This window comes from Peromyscus maniculatus, chromosome 22, assembly GCF_049852395.1.
Source record: "Peromyscus maniculatus bairdii isolate BWxNUB_F1_BW_parent chromosome 22, HU_Pman_BW_mat_3.1, whole genome shotgun sequence".
Classification (NCBI taxonomy): Eukaryota; Metazoa; Chordata; class Mammalia; order Rodentia; family Cricetidae; genus Peromyscus; species Peromyscus maniculatus.
The window spans coordinates 22671889-22689905 of NC_134873.1; the positions used below are offsets into that span (position 1 = coordinate 22671889).

At 39.5% G+C, this 18017-nt stretch overlaps 1 protein-coding gene across 3 annotated transcripts in view; it reads right to left on the reverse strand.

The window, feature by feature from the left end:
- Positions 1-10397: 10397 nt before the first annotated feature.
- Tdrd15 (tudor domain containing 15) overlaps positions 10398-18017 on the reverse strand; it is a 35758-nt gene continuing 28138 nt past the window's right edge. For all 3 annotated transcript variants that reach the window (XM_076559377.1, XM_042267279.2, XM_076559378.1), the window contains one exon: positions 10398-11460. The gene's annotated coding sequence lies outside the window, so the exon portion shown is untranslated. The remainder of the gene's footprint in view (positions 11461-18017) is intronic.

Sequence of the window (18017 nt, forward strand, 5' to 3'; positions counted from 1 at the left end):
ACAACGGGCCTTCAGCGGTTACTTTTCTGTTGCTGTGATAAAACACAATACCAACGCTCTGCCCCTTGCCTGAGGGGGCAGTCCCCGTGGCCCAGACCAACCAGTTCAGCTATTATTAGCCATACCCACACCCTGGGCATTGGGTTGACCCATCCTAACATCTACACCATCTATGACCTGCTGGAACGGGTGAAGAAACTGGTCCTGCAGAATGATAATCACAGGATCCCCATGACTCAGGGCAATGGCAGGATATCTGAGAGGAGTTTCAGTGAGGGTCCAGGGATGATAGTGTGCCAGAGGCCTTGAAACCAACCAATGCCTCATTGGTATGAACATTTTGCAGATGGGACTGATTAGACAAAAGGGTATACTGTGTGACACACCACAGGGTGTCACTAGGGTGAATGAAGAGTTATTGGGAAGACGGAGGAGCAAGATGGGGTATTTTTTAATTTTTTAATTTGTTTTTAATTAATTGGGGGCAGGCTTGCTGCAGGAGTGAGGGGCAGACATGGAGGGGCTGGGAAGTGAGTGGGATTGGGGTACATGATGTGAAACTCCCAAAGAATGAATAAAGAATAATAATTTAAAAAAACTGAAAAAAAAATGGCCAAAGTGACTTATGAAAGAAACTGGCAAGTTTGACTGCTAATTCCAGAGGGGTTGGGCATATTGGGACAGAAAAGCATGGCACTGGGCTCAGGAAGCTGAGAGTTCACATCTTCAACCACAAAACAGAGAAAGTACACAGGAAGTAGGGCAAGGAAATAAATTCTCAAAGCCCACACCATAGCCTGTCCAAACAGTTCCACCAACTGTTCCCAAGCACTCATACCTGAGCCTATGGGGGGCCTTTCTCACTCTAGTCACAGGAAGGCATTTATTTCCTATGTTCTTGGCCGTAATGAGTCCTGCAGCAGACATGGGAATGGATCTAAACAGCTCCTCAATGTGCTGGTTACTATCATGACATCAGAATTTCACTTTCTCTACAGCTTCATTGATAATTGTTACCTTTGTCATAAACATCTGTAATAACTATGCAAAAAGACGTGAGGTGGCTATGTTATCAAAAGAAATCTATAGATGAGTGCAATCTATAGCAAAATTCCAATGACATTCTTCGCAGAAATAGAAAAAAAAATCCTAAAATTTGTATGAAAGTACAGAAGCCCAGTAATAAGTAAATTGGATATGGTGGCACACATCTATATTCCCAGAATTTGTTAGGTAGAGACAAGAGGATCAGCAGTTCGAGGCTAGCCTCAACTACATAAGCTTGAGGCCACCTGAGCAACAAAATGAAACCTTATCTCAAGAAAAACAAAAAAACTAAGAATAAAATTAAAAAATCATGGTGAAAGCAATCCTGAGTAAAGAACAATGCTAGGAATAGCTGACTTCAAATTATACTACAGAGCCATAGTAAAAAAAAAAAAAACCAGCATGGTACTGGTGCAAGCAGATACCAACGGGCTAGGATAGAGGATCCAGAAATCAGCTTGCACAGCCACAACCACCTGATTCTGAACAAAAATGCCAAAAACATACTTTGGAGAAGATATGGCCTGTTAATAAATAGACTAAGAAAACTGGATGTCCATATTTAGGATATGTCATAGACAAGAGGTACCACCCTTTCTTGTCCTATATAGAAATGAATTCAAAATGAATCAAAGGTCTTAATGTAGACCTGGAACTTTCAAGTACTTATGAGATAAGGAGAATCCTCCAGATATAGGGAAAAGCAATATGAATAGGACCCCATTAGCTTAGAAAAAAATACTAAGAATTGATAAATAGCATTGCATCAAATGAAAAGCCTTCTTCACAACAAAGAAAATAATAAACAAAGCAAAGAGAAAAAGCCTACAGAATGGAAGGAAATATCTTTGCCAGCCTTTTATCTAATCATGGATTAATACTGGAACTCAAAAAAATTCAATACAGAAAGAAAATACTCCAATAAATAAACAGGAAAGTGAACTGAACAGATGTAATTTGAAATATCTACAAAATAGCTTTACAGTCACTAGCAAAATTATACAAAGACACTATGTATTGTTCATGTACAATAGATATATAATGATGCATCATAGAACCGTTACTTCTAGAACACCAAAATTAGGCATAGTCATAAAAAGGTATGAGCAAATTATAATATGCTCATTATATTCCTATGCAACATAGCAATGAAAATTAATAGTCCCTGACTATGTGCATCAAAGTGCACAAACCTTGAAGCTCTAATAATGACCAAATAAGGCAGAAGAACACATAAATGGGCCTCCATTTTGCAAGGCTAAGGAGGTGTCAAATAGAAAATCCAGAAATATATTCCAGAATAGGTGATATTTAATTCATTGTGATGTTTGTTCGATTCTATAGGACAGAGATGGATTGTTTAATATATGGTCACAGCAAAAATTTTCTGTTGATTGTCAAAAAAAAAAAGATTTCATCCCTAATTTATACCACAGCTAAAAACAAATTATAGCTGACAATAATTTGCCAGGTTTGTTTGGGGCCGATCCCCCTGTTCACCCAATGTAGAAAAGCTAAATAAAGTCTAAAATGCATTTCTGTGATGCTATCGAAGAACAACAAAAGCAGGAGAAAGCAGAGGCAGCATCCAAGAAAGGAGAAAGGACAGGACTCCATTGCTTCACGTGGCTTTACCCAGAGGGGACAGTCAGAGAAAAATGCTGTGACTGAAAATCTGACAAGCTGAGCACATTGCAAGCAATCTCATAGAGCAGGCACACAATGGAACTCCATATACTCCCAATAGGGCAGAGCCCCTTCCTATAGAGACCCAAGCACCCCCCTTAAGGAGTAAGAATGGACCAACAAAATTAGCATAGCATCAAGAAATGCCAGTTTTGGATTTGATGAGGGTAGTCTGCTGTTTAGCAAAAGCAAAAGTATTGTATCCGAGAGAAGATGACATCTCCAATTCCCCTGAACAGTGTTCTGTAGTCAATCAAAAGTAAACAAAATAATGCTGGGCAGAAGATCAACAGAACAAAACAAACAGTTGGGCAATTCTGACCTTGTGAGGGTACAGGGCACTAAACAGAGTGTGAGGCGGCTGATTTATATAGTAAAGGACAAGATAAAAAGGAGATTGCTTTAGCAAAGAATGGGGGAAAAATCTATGAAAATCATAAAACTGAAAGTGCAATGCTGAGTTGAGAATATGTTGAATGAGACAGCTATAGGAAAATATGTACAGAGAGTACCAAAGAGGTAAAGACAGAGAAAATTGTGTGGGATGTTTGGCAGTCAAGATCTTTAGCAGGGTGGTTTATGGGATCTCAGACACGAGAGAGGGGGAAGGGATATAATAAATTTTCAAATATTTCATGTCAAAAGATTTTTAAAACATGAACTTCAAAAATAAATAGTTAAGTATCACAAAGCTGCAAACAGAGGCACGTTATACAATTTTTTTTTAAAGGAAGATTAAGTCTTATGAACAAACAGGGGAAGGGGGAAGGCTAATTAAGAGAAAACCAGTAAGATTTAAAGCTGGATTTTCAACAACAATCAAATGGAAGTCTGACTACAATAAGATATCCTTAGGTGGGAATGCAAACTGGTACAACCACTGTGGAAATCAATATGGCAGTTTCTCAGAAAATTGGGAATCGATCTACCTCAAGACCCAGCCGTACCACTCTTGGGCATATACCCAAGGAATGCTCAATCATACCACAAAGATACATGCTCAACTATGTTCATAGCAGCATTATTCACAATAGCCAGAACCTGGAAACAATCTAGATCCCTGTCAACTGAAGAATAGATTAAGAAAATGTGGTACATATACACAATGGAGTACTACTCAGCAGAGAAAACAATGACAGCATGAAATTTACAGGCAAATGGGTGGAACTAAAAAATATCATCCTGAGTGAGGAAACCCAAACCCAGAAGGACAAACATGGTATGTACTCACTCATAAGTGGATTCTAGATATAAAGCAAAGGACAATCAGACTGCAACCCACAGAACCAAGGAGGCTACCTAGCAGGGAGGGCCCTAGGATGACTGTGGCTTATAATAAGTTTTGGTTTTACTCAATTACTGGACAAGCCTCAATGAAACATTTCACTATTAGGATAAGAATTTGTACTGTATCAAGCTGATAATAGATAGATATATAGATAGATAATAAATAAGTAAATAAGTGAATGAATGAATGAATAAATAAATAAATAAATAAATAAATAAATAAATAAATAAATAAATAATTAAAATGGGGGGGAAAATCTGAAAGGTGATAAAGTCCACCACTGTGGTTGCAGATCTTCCAAAATGGATTGAGAGATTGAGAATTCCCATGAAAACACACATCTGGGCGTGTATGTGAGGGCATTTCCGGAACGGTTTAATTAAGGCAGACCCACACTAAATGTGGGCTATGCCATTCCATGGGATCTTAAACTGAACCAGAGAGAGGAAGTGGGCCGAGCACCAGCCAGCTCTCCTCCATCACACCTTTCCTGACTGATACGATGGACCAACACTTAGAAAATGGTAAATAACTACTCCCCTTGGGTTGTTCTGTCGTATGTTTGGTTGAAACGATAATAAAAAAAATAACTAATATAATAACTAAGAGGTAAAAGAAATAAGACTGTTATCAAAGTGGGGAATTATGCCTTGCTCACTGTCTAATAGAAATATCTGAACGATGGACACTAAGCAAGCATATGAAATACCTGGTTAACAAACATAACTCAAAGAACCATTTGGAACACTACATCCACCAACCACAGTCTTTTCAAGGATGCATACAAATTAACAAATGAATTGTGTGTGGCTCACTGAGCAAGCTTCGGCAAATTTAAAGGAATTTATCTTTTTTCAGGCAAATTCTGTCATATCAATGGAGTTAGCTTGTAGGAAACAATGAAAAAGAAAATTTAGAAATGTTCAATGTCTTAGAAAGCAACCGGTGTTCTGGCTTTGGTTTTGCTGGTGGTGGTTGTTTTTTATGAATCATGGTTCATATTAGTTTGCTTTCAATTGTTATGATAAGAATTGAAACTCAGAAAGAAAGGGGTTTACTTGGATTACAAGTCCCAATTACATCCCATCATGAAGGGAAGTCAGGGCAGGATCTCAAGGCAGGAACTGAAGCAGAGGCCAAGGAGGAATGACTGGATTGCTCAGCTTGCTTTCTTACATGTCTCAGGCCCATCAGCCTAGGAACAACAGCTGTCCAAAGTGAGCTGGGCCCTCCCACAACAATCATTAATCAAAAAAAAAAAAAAAAAAAAAAAAACCGGCCTCCAGGACATGTTTACAGGCCAGTCTGATGGGAGCATCTTCTCATTTGAGGTTCCATCTTCCCAAAGCCTGTGTCAAGTTGACAAAAGGCTCACCAGCATGTGATTTAAAGACTGCAAATTTAAAAATGTCAAAATGAATGATGCTGAAAATAAAGCATGGAAACATTCTGAAAAGCTAGGAAAGGAAAAGCAAATTGAAGCCCAAGAAATTTAAAGGGAAGAAGAAACAAAAAGAAATGCACTAATCCATTGGGCACCCAGAGCCTTGTGCCTAGTATCACTCTCAAGTAAAAGGAGCCGACAGCTCCTACGCACATGGCTGATTTCAGACCCAGAACATCTCTTAGTGCCAGAGGAAAAAGACATGTTCCGAAGCAATTCTTAATGGGGCAATGCCAAAGGGACAAGTGTGTGAATGAAAGAGCTTCCACTTGTATGATAAAGAATGATCTGAGTCACAACACAGCCCTGGGGTATACTCTTAGGTATCAGGTAAATCTCTGTGGGTCCATACTGGCATAAAGGAGGGATTGAACAGGAAAAAGGGAGAGATCCTGTGTAAAAAGAAGCTTTGCGCTGGGCGGTGGTGGCAAACGCCTTTAATCCTAGCACTCAGGAGGAAGAGGCAGGTAGATTTCTGAGTTTAAGGCCAGCCTGGTCTACAGAGTGAGCTCCAGGACAGGCTCCAAAGCTACACAGAGAAACTCCATCTCAGAAGAGAGAGAGAGAGAGAGAGAGAGAGAGAGAGAGAGAGAGAGAGAGAGAGAGGCTTGCTAATTTATGTGAATAATTTCCTCAGAGAGGAGCATAATTTCCATCCATTATATGTAGCTCAGATGAAGAAGTCTTACCAAGACAACATCAGCCTGGAGAACAAGACTTGTTTACAGTTACTGATGTCATGCTAATAATAAGCACCCTTGATGTCACATGGTGAAAAAGGTGGTTTCCCTCTACATTCTTCTTCCATAGCATCCATATTCAATATTACTCCAGATCATAAAACTGTTTAAAAGATTGTAAGAGACTATTATGAACAATTGATGATAATAAATCTGAAAAATTCCAATAAAATACTGACCCAAGTCAATAAGAAAAGATGTACCTCATAGTGAACGTAATTCTCAAGATAATGAAGGAGGTCAATAAACATATAACATTGGACTTAGTTGCAGAGAGATGAAAATTATAACCACCACATGACTACATTATAATTCATCGAAATAGCCAAGATGAAAAGCAATATGGTGAAAATGTGAGTCCTAGCACTCTGACAGCACTGGCAGAAGTGTAAAGGAGTGAACCACTAGGAACACCTCGAGTTACTAAAAATCAGTGATCACTGACCTGCCTTCTATTCCCTATGAACTGTTAGCTTCTCGCGTTCATATTCTGCTGGAGGAATGATGCACCAGAATGTCCGTAGGTCGACAGGGCTGTGGGCTGGGAGCTCAAGCATCCACCCACAGTGTGACACTGGGGAGTCACTGGATGGAATGCCAGGTAGCAGGGAAAGGGAATGGGCTGCTCACCACAGGTAGAGAAAGCATAACGGAAACTATATTCAAATGAAGAACGGTGCCTGTCAGGGGTTGAAGATGGGGGAGTGGGAAGATAATGGAAAAGGTAAAAGGAGGGGTTTAGATAGGAAAACTACCAGTAAGTTCTAGAAATGCTCTGCACAATATGATGACGGCCAGGTCATAATATGTCCTTGAGTTTGTCAAGATAGTTTGCCTTCAACATTGCCATCAGGAAAGAGTGAAAGGTGTCTATGTGGGGTGAGGGACATGTTGATTAGTTGAAGTATAGTGATCACTTCTCAATATATACAATCACATGGTACATCTCATGATGTACAATTTTATTTGTCAACTTTCCTCAGTAAAGCTGGGAAAACATTTTAATTACCAATAAAATAAGATTTAACTGGTGCAAGGAGATCTCCCAGAAATCTACAAGGATGGCCCCAGCTGAGTCTCCTAGAAAAAAAGGGACACATAGCCTGAAATAGCCACCTCCTGTGACCAGGCAAGACTACCACTAGCCACATAACCTTCAACCTATAGTCTGTCTGGCCTATGGGATGTCCTGGGGTTAAGGGTGACACAGAGATTGTGGAGTGGCCAACCAATGACTGGTCCAACCTGAGATCCATTCTGTGAGATTAAGTCCACTCCTGACACTGCCTGGAATACCAGGACCTAGAGGCTAGATGGCCCAGAGACCTAGGATAGAACCAAACATGACTAGAGAAAGAAAAGATGTCAATGTAGTGATGCCTAATGATATCCTGCTGTACTCATAGGTTGGTGATAGTCATCAGAGAGGCTTCATCTAGCAACTGGTGGAAACAGATGCAGAGACCCACAGTCAAACATTATGCTGAGCTCAGGGAATCCTACTGAAGAGAGGGAGGAAGGAGTGTAGGAGCCAGAAGGAGTCAAGGACACCACAAGAAAATCCACAGAAACCTGGGCTCATAGGAGCTCAAAGAGACTGAACTGACAACCAGGGAGCCTGCATGGGACTGACCTAGGCTCTCTGCATATATGTTACAGTTATGAAGTTTGGTTCTCTTGTGAGACTCCCAACAGTGGGTGCAGGGGCTGTCTCTGATTCTTTTGCTAGCATTTGGGTCCCTGTTCCTCATTCTGGGTTGCCTTGTTCTGCCTTAATACAAGGGAAAGTGCCTAGTCTTACTGCAACTGGATATGCTATGTTTTGTTGATACCCATGGGAGGCCTGCCCTTTTCTAAATAGAAATGGAAGAGGTCTGGATGAAGGGGGTGAGGGAGAGGGAACTGGGAGGAGAGGAGGAAGAGGAAACTGTGGTTAGGTTGTAAAATAAATATTTTTTAAAATTATGTTTAAAGAATAGTAGCCAGCAGAGTGGCACATACCTGTAAATCCAACACTTGAAGGTAACCAGCCAGATTTATATAAGAAAACCTTGTAAATAAATCAATATTACACAAATTAACTTACACCAAGGTTAGTCACCACTGAGTTGAACTACTTTGTTTAGCTTTAAGGTTCAGGAGACAAAATAGGAGGAGGAGAGGAAGAGAGGAGGAGAAGAGAAGGAAAGGAGGGGAGCAGGGGAGGAGGGGAGGAGGAGAGGAAGGGGAGAAGGGGAGGAGGGTGTCAATTACCATAGCCATCACAGCAGCTTCTAACCATCAGGAACTTCATCAAAGAGCAGTTAGGAGTGGCAGGATTCCTTCTGAGTAGCCAGTTGGTGATGACTCAGTTGGGTTCTGTTTTTTAATAACTCCTTAATAATATACGTTTGCTGTGCACATTATACTTTAACTTTTTAAGTATATTGGAAATAAAAACTCCAGCTAAATTAAAAGTCAAACAGTAAAAGTCAAACAGAGGGGGGAACCTGGAAGACTACAAATACGTGTAACTCCCCCATAAGAAAGGCTTTAATTACATGTGAAAATCCAGAGTTACAATATTAAAAATAGACAAGATTAATTACAGGATGATCTAAAGCTCTTTTATGAACTTTGCTACAAAATACCTGTACACCGGATGATGAATCTCATACAAAATGCAAGGATTAGAAAACCCAAACAATAATAAATTCAGAGTCAAAAAACACATACGAAGTTGCTAAAATTCTCCAGCAATCAGTAAACTCAACAGAGTTATTTTATACCTCTCATCTAGGCAAAAATGTTTGAGGGATTTAAAAATCTACTGTTGATGTAGGAAGTACGAGATATGTTAGTCCACTTCAGCACAATGATCAACTCATGATGTATACATCCATCCCATTGTTCATCTTACAGATCCATGCTTACCAACTTCCCTCAATAAAGCTGGAACAAAACTTTAGTGTTACAAATGAAATGAGATTACTTATCTATCTATAGACATTTCAGCTGTGCTTGAAGGGAAAGTGTTAACCTTTATTAAAATGGGTATATTCTTTTACCTGGGAATTTCACTAACAAGAAGTTATCCTGGAGAGATGAATGACCCTACATAAGGGAATATTTGGGTAGATGTGTTCTTTAGCTGTATCCAGTGTGGCAAAGAGCTAAACAATAGATGCCTCTCAGTAAAAAAGTGATGAAAACAAAGTTAAAACACATGCATAATGTGAAATACCATACATGTCCTTAGAAAGAATAACTACTAATATGTTATTTATCTTAGAAAGACTTCCAGGAGATATACTAAAATGCAGAAAGTGTATTTTCTAAAACACAGTAAATGTGCATATTATCCCTGTATATTTATAAAACCTCTTCACTCATGGAATGAGCTACATGCACATGGAACAAATCTAAGATGTGGCTACAACTTACCTCGAGGAAGTAAGAAAAGGAGTTGGGACCTAAGCAAATGAAGGAAAATGAAAGCCTACATCCCTGAATGAATGGGAGATGGTCATATTTACTCATTTATGTCAAATTACGTATCTACAATACACATCCTGAAGAGTGTGGTCAACCTCACTTTAGACATATCATGTCTTTTTATTTAAAATTAAAAATGTATAAAAATTAAGGAAAACGGTTGTGGGGAGGCTCAGTAGTTCAGAGCACTTGCTGCTCTTTCAGAGGACTGGAGTTCAGTGCCCAGCATTTACAGCTGCCTGATCTCTAGCTCCAAGGGATCCAATTCCCTCTCTCCTGGCCTCCATGGGGAACCACATATATACACATAAATACAAAATAGTTTTACAAATAGGGAGAGCTAAATGAAATTTTTGACATATCGATCCAAATACCACTAGATGTCAGCAAAATCCCCCCAGAATTACACTCATTCTTCTTAACTATGTGGAAGTTTGCACTTTCAGCCACAAGCTCTACCTTAGAGCATATGTGGCTCATATGATATTCAAAGTATATGTATGGATTCTTAGGAGACAGATTAACTTCCTTAAAGACAGACTGTAGGTTTTATTAATAGGCAAGGCATCAACACAGCTGTAATAATTCTCTATTCACTAAGATACCTATAGTTTTTTCACATTATTTAGCTCATGAAACAGTCTTTTAAAAGATAACAATGCTTCAATAGATCAAGATATATTTATCTCATATATCGTGCATAAAATATGGAGGCAAATTGAAACAATCACATTTATTGAGTTTTTTTAACTGGGTAAAAGAACACAATGCTAATCAAATGAAACACTACAAAAAAAGCCAGTGTAAACTAGTACACAGTGGTAAATCAGCTATCTGGAGCTTAGACAACAGACTTACTACCTCAAAATTAAACAGTGGAGCAAGACAACCACCAAGCAGCTAAACCTGATGCCCCATGCTTTTCTCCTGAAGCTCGTATTTTCCTCATTACCAGGTCTCTTCATATTACCATGAGAACAGAGCTAATGAATCTTTAGAGATTTATAAGTCACACACTCGGTCAGTTACTACCTCAAAGATTCATCTCTGGAAGTCCATGGATGTTGTATCTGGAAGTTCATGGATACATGGTACTGGTACTGTTGACCAAAACCCTTGTACCCAGGTGACTTGGGTTTCCCAGAGTTTGGCTGTGTCAGGTAGTTGGGTTTCTCTAGGAAATAAGGCAAAAGCTGCATCGCTTACAACCCAAGCTTGCCAGGTCATATAACATTACACTATACCACTAGTCAAAGCAGTCATAAACCTCCCCAGACCCAAGGGATAGGAAACAACATTCTACCTTTTGATAGGCAGTGGACAGGTCATGTTGAATAAAAATAAGACAGGGAAGACTGGAAATCCTTGGAAGATACAATCTGACACAGCCTGCCTGCTGAGCAAAAATCTGTATCTTTTATAGATAGGCCATATTGCACTCAGTCCCAAGGGTATCTGAGGTCTCATTTTGGTCTGATATTAGAATAAAGTCTTGGTTTTCATCACTTAACTCAAGTCTATCCCAGCGTGGTGGTATATATTCGTAATCCTAGCATTCAGGAGGGAGAGGCAGGAGGACGGAAATTGAGGATCAAAATTCTGTGACCAACCTAGCCCACATAGGGGTTCGAGGCCAGCATGAACTATATACAGATAAGATCCTGTCCCAAAACTAACTAAATAAATACATTAGTTAATTACAATAGCTAAGAATAAAAAAATAAGTCAGATCCAGGTGCAGATCGGGCTTCTGGGTGTTCAAGTACATTTCTTCTGAGGACCTACAAAACAAAGTAGCAGGTTAGCCCCGCAATCATTCAACACACATTCTGGGACAATCACAAAGTGACTCTTGCAGGCGTTCACATTATAAAAATAGACACTGGGAATGCACACAGACATGCGTGGCCATTCCTGGATTAAACCTTAATGGACTCCCTGGGAACTGTTCCCCAGGGCTCTTGGCTCTATCCCTCATGCATCCTTCATGTCTCCTTGCCAGCAGAGTGGTGTTCTCCACCCGTTTCATCATCAGAGGCTGTGATTTCTAAATCAAGTTTGGAAAACTTGCCACGGTTTATTTCAAAGCTTTTTGAGTTTCCTGTGGATCAAGTATCAGTCCACTCAAAGTTCACACAGGTAAAGCTCTCAAATCCTTATTTGCCACAGGCTCACTCTGAAGAGCCAGGCCGTGCCCTTCTGCCAGGCAGGGTTACACAGAGACTGAGACAGTTTGTCACAAACAAACAAGTATCAATAATAAAAGGACTGTGAAAAGCCACCTAAGAGGTTTCTAAGATCTTAAGAAAGAGTTTTATAAACACACCCAAATCCCATCTTTACTTAAAGATACTTTTCTATCAGCAACATGGAACTGATGGTCTTTGGCCTTAGGGTAAAATTTTAGAACATAACATTTTTGTCAACTTGAAACATGAATCTCACATACTTATCTAAGGCTTTGTAAATAAATAAATACTAGGCTTCATTTTTCTCATTCTGATTTTTACCATAAGAAAATACTTAAATTCACCACTCAGAAATCTCTTTAATCTTGCTGCTTAATTCATTTGTGCATTTTCAATTTTCCATTTTAGGATGGCAGCAACTTTTGATAAATGTCTTTTACAGTGTTTGATGAAGATACCCTCCCCCACCCTCAACTCCCTTGGAGTCTTCTCTGACAGCTTTCTTGACACTTGTCAAATCTCTTCTGTCCAAGGCCTTTCATGTTTCTGCCCACTGTTCAGGGAAAATTCAGGGCAACGTCCCATTCCTGGTACCCAAACCAGTTATCATTTCCACCTGGGATCTTCTTCCAGAACATAATGGGTAAAAATAACAGTAAGATTATGCTCATCCCTTCTGTAAAGCAGACATTCAGACAGGACACAGCAGTGTGGGCTTTTCTTAGCTCCACAATGTCTGAGCCTCATCTAGGAAGACCAAAATAGTCACAAGCTGGATATATAGCCGTGTCTTACACCTGCCCTCTCCATGTGTAATGTGTTACCCACAGCATGGCAACCTCAGAGCTGCTAAGACTTGGAGTGCTCAACATTAGACTTAGAGGACTCAGTATTAATCAAGTTCCCTGGTAAACAAGAAAGCGGTGTGAACCAGCCTCTTGTGTGAACCAGCCTCTTGTGTGAACCGGCTCACAAGCCTTGTGTGAACCAGCTCTTTTATACCATCACTAAAGGCCAGGTGGGGGACAGGACATAGTGCTGTAATTGCTTTTGAAAAATAAAATCCTCCACGCCTATCTATGAAAAATGGCCAAGGAGACAGACATGCTCCTGTCAATATGCGGTGCTAAAGAGGGGGAGAAAGAGACAGCTGGCAACATTTAGACCCGTTTTTGCTGCCTCTCAAATCCTCATCAAAATACCCAACAAAATCAAAGGTAAACAAACAAAATCCAAAGGGAGAATACTGAACGACGATGGAAATGACATGAATTCACAGATGTCACTCAATGTGGCTTGATAGGGAGACGCCGGGAGGTGACTTGGAGATGGGGACATTCTCTCTGCTCTTCAACATAAAAGCTTCCTCCACGGCACCCAACTTTTCTTCCTCTGTTTTCTCTCTTCTTCTTGGGAAATAAGTGTATTATCCCAACTGCTCGGAATACAGAACTTCAGGGAGGGTAAGAAGCAACCATCTTAACTCTGAAATAGTACTTCCAAGGGTGATTCATATAGAGAGATTTTATTTTCATTAATAAAAACGAGTTAATGGAATTAAAAACAGGATTAATCAATATTCTATATGGAACTACATTAGAACAATGGTTCCAGTCCAGCCATAAATGCTCAAGTAATTACACACACACACCAGTAGAAGATAGATGTATTCTGCAGAGTAGTGGTTCGGCAAGAGTCATTGAGTCTCTGAATTCCATCTGGGATGTCTGCGAGACAAAACTACTTTCATAATAATAGTAAGATGCCACCTGCATCTTTCATTCTTATTTTCTTAGGCATTCTGACATTTTCGGGAGCATGTGGTGTATGATATAGAAACAGATTGACCACATAAGGAGGTGTGGGAATCAAGCTATAATCTATATCCCGACCTGAAGAAGACTTTCACAATTTTACAATGCCACTTTATCACTATTTTTAGATATTTCAGTTTATTTTTATCATTTTTAGTTATGTATATGTAGGCAGTGTGGGTACAACTATATGCACTAAGCATATTTTGTCTACATAGGCCATGGAGCTGGAGTTATAGGTGGTTATGAGCTAGCTGATGTGGGTTTTGGGAAGTGATCTCAAGTCCTCTGGAAGAGCAAAACATGCTCTTCACCATTGAGCCACCTCTCCAGCCCCTGTTTTTTACGTTTTTATACATTAATGTTAATCCTGTTATAATTAGATTATTTATATCTTTTAATATGCAAGTTCACAAATTTAAGTGTTGGATCTTATTCTCTATTATAGTACACATGGATAAAACACACATAAACAAAAGCTTCTTTTGGTCCCCACTAATATTTAAGACTCTAGAGGGACCTTGAGACTGCAGTGTGGCAGGAACAAGGTGGTATGCAGCACTAAAAGGAAATTGAAATTCTGTGCTTGGAATAATGAATTTCAGTCCACTTCCTAATTCAGCTCCCAGACTGCGTGGCTTTCCAGCGTGTATCTTCCTAGCAAGGAACAAGAAGCATGAGAAGGTGACTAACCAAAGAAGATCCACCAAGGCTAAATGCCCTGACTCTTCCAGGTCTTTGTTTAGAAGTTCCTAAATGAAGAACTCCCAGGCACCTTTTGAGCCCCAGAGAGATGTTTGAGAAAAATCTGTAACATTAAAACACAGAGCAGAACCACTAGTACAAAGAGACTCAACACTGAGAAAAACATTTTACATTAGTAAAACAAAATCTAGGACCACAGAAAACAAGACACTTCATTAGTCAATTATGTGGCATCCCTGAGAGCAAGGGATGGAGCTCCCATGTTTTTGGTGGTGTATAATCTAAGAACAAGGCAGGTCCTAGATGACCGAAGGCAAAGCCTCTCATGTGCGACTGGATTTCTTTTGCCACCGTGTCACACCCATTATCTTTCTGAGAGTACCTCATGATCTCAGCTTACAGGGTGGTGTAAACACTTTATCTGAGCCTGAGTAACTGCCACACATCAAGTTACATAAGCGGACGAGAGACTTCTGGAAACTTGCTCGGATGGTTGTGCAAGATGTGAAGAGATGGTGTCCCACATTCAAGTCAGGATGTCGTCCACCATGCCCCTCTCTCGTGAAGAAAGCTATTCAAGATATGGCTCTCAGACTCACCATAGGCATTGATGACAAACACTGAGACCTACTCCAGCGTGTCTACACCAGAGACTGACAAGAGGACCCAGAGATCTGCTTAGCTACAATGCATGCCTTCTAATGCATAGCAAAGTCTACAAGTCCCCCACAAAGAAGGATCTGAAACCCTGGGAGAAATGAGTGCAAACACACTTAGTACAGGTGAGCTACTATTTCTCCATGTCCTGCAGGAGCAGTAAGCCAGTGACTTCACTGATGAATTCACAGCTGTGTCAGTGAAGATTTGGTGGTGGGAGACTAACTTTTTGCCAGGAAGGAGAAATGATGTTGTGAAAATGGGCTCAGTGTAACCACAGGGAATGGTGGTATTCCCCAGAGCAGGAGGAACCAAGAGGAGACCCTTATCTACCAGAGACACAGCCTCTGTGAACACTGAAATGGGTCAATGAGAATGGCAGTTAACATTTAATCCATACGACTCCGTCCCAGCTACAATCACGATATTCCTAGGAATACAGCAGAGAGCAGTCCACTCATGTTATACTTCATCTTTAGAGGATAAAATCTCTTATGCCTGGTAAATGAAGATCTGACTGTATCAGCACAGTGGAATCACAACTCCTTATCTGGAACTCTGGGTTCACAAAACTCATTCTAAGTCCACCGTGTGTGTGTGTGTGTGTGTGTGTGTGTGTGTGTGTGTGTGTAAATAAATATGTGTGTGAATATATACACACATGTCCATATATGTGTGTGTGTGTCCATACATATTATGTTATATATATATCCAATATATATAATTTGTTTTGTTTTGTTTTGGTTTTAAGCTAAGGTTTCTCTGTAGCCATGGCTGTCCTGGAACTTGCTCTGTAGACCAGGTTGACCTGGAACTCAGAGATCTGCCTGCCTCTGTCTTCCCAAGTGAGTTGAAGGCATGCACCACAATGCCTAACTTCTAGGTCTACTTTTAACACAGGGTTCTACCTCAAAATCATGATGACAAGCCAGAAATATAGTTTAAGAACACTTTGAAGTAAAATTAGTATGTTATCATAAGTTAAACCCTCCCTGGCCCGTTTTTCCTTTCTCTCTCTCTCTCTCTCTCTCTCTCTCTCTCTCTCTCTCTCTCTCTCTCTCTCTCTCTCTCTCTCCTCCCTCTCCCTCTCCTCCCTCTCCCTCTCCCTCCCCCTCTCCCTCTCCCTCTCCTTTTCCGTCTTTTTTTAGACAGTGTCTCTTATATCCCACCTGCCACAAAAATCACCATGTAGCTCAAAAATACCTTGAACTTCTGCAACTCCTGGGATTATGGGCATGTAACAATACACACAATTTATGCAGTACCGAGGATCAAACTCCAGCTTTGTGTGTGCTAGGAGAGAACACTACAAAGTGGAATGACTACCAGACCCCTGACTCTCTCTAGTGATTCCCCCACTAGTCATTCAATGCTGTATTTAAATGCATTTAAAACTCACCCCAGATTTCAGACTTTACAGAACCATACTTAAAATACTTTATTGTGAAAATACTTTATCTCAAAAATAGACAACACATGAAAAATATTCCCTTAGAACCAGACATAGTAGTATGTGCCTTTAATCCCAGCACTTGGGAGGCAAAGGCAGGCAGATCTGTGAGTTCCAGGCCACCCTGGTCTACATAGTGAGTTCCGGGACAGCCAGGGCTACCCAGGGGAACCCTGTATCAAAAATAAAAATAAAAAGCAGTAATATCTCAAAAAAAAACTTTTTAAAGTTATATTGGGGTTCAATACTACTAAAAAATTAGGGAGGAAGTTGCACTGATATAAAGGCAAGATAAATAGATAATTTTTTAATGAGCAAAGAAAAACACCAAAATTTTACTCAACATCTCCTTCTGAAAAATATAGGGTAAAAATGATTATTGGTAGAAAACAAAGTTATATAATTTGCATTTAGCCATGTCAGCATTGATTGTTTTATTTCACATCGTGATAGAGCTTTGAAACATGAATAGTGTGTCATGCTTCTTCCTCAAAACAATCAATAATCTTAATCATTTTGCTAATCTTCTGATAGCATTTTCCAGATTAACAGGTTTAAATAAGTTTAAATATATGTGCTAAAAACAGAACAATGCTGGAGGCGAATGGAAATTCCAAGGCTTCAACTTAATAATCCTAAATTTTGAAACATTTTACCTAATATTTTAAATGTTCTGCTTCCCAAATTTTTAAATAAAAGTCTATTGGCAGCATTTAGAGAGCAAAAGACCTCACATTAAGTAAATTAATATAAGTGTATTAGGTTGGGAAAAGGATATTATTCTAATATTTGTATTTTGACAAAATATAGTTTGTCTTATTTCTAAGTACTATGAATGAAATGTAACCCTTACTACACACAACTGTCATTTATTAATTTTATAGTATAATAAATTAAGTAGTATACCTATGATATGAAGCACAAAGGAAAATCTAGGTTTGGGAGTTGTTTGGCTTGAGATAAGGGGTGGCTATGCAGTGCTGAGGAGCCTGCGGCTGGCTGTGAAGCTGAGTCTGACTTTGAACTCATGAAAATCATCTCGCCTAACACTTCCAACGTACTAGTGACAAAAGGCTGGCTTTAAATTAGAAACTATCTTAACAGGAGTCGACCCAATTTCTTAAGTCTGTCCAAACAATTATATCAAGTATAAATTCACTGAAATGTAAACTTGTTAAAATGTCATTTCCTATAGTATTGAAAACTTGACTGCAACAAATAAATGTTCTAGTTTATCTGCTATGCTGTTTCCAAACATAAAAGACATAAAATATCAAGATCTATATAAAGTTGAAAAGAACTATGTACAACTGAAAGCCAAAGAGGGCCTTTATTATTAACCTATTGTCTAAGCTTAGACAATTGTCTTGAAATGCATCTCCTTTAACCCTAATCATTCATGTTTCCATATTCTCCTGTAGCAGAACAAAACAAACATTTCACTGATACATCCACCACACAAATCCACAAAACAAATTATTTCTCCACCAGAAAAACTTCAAGATGGCAGAAAATAATCTGCA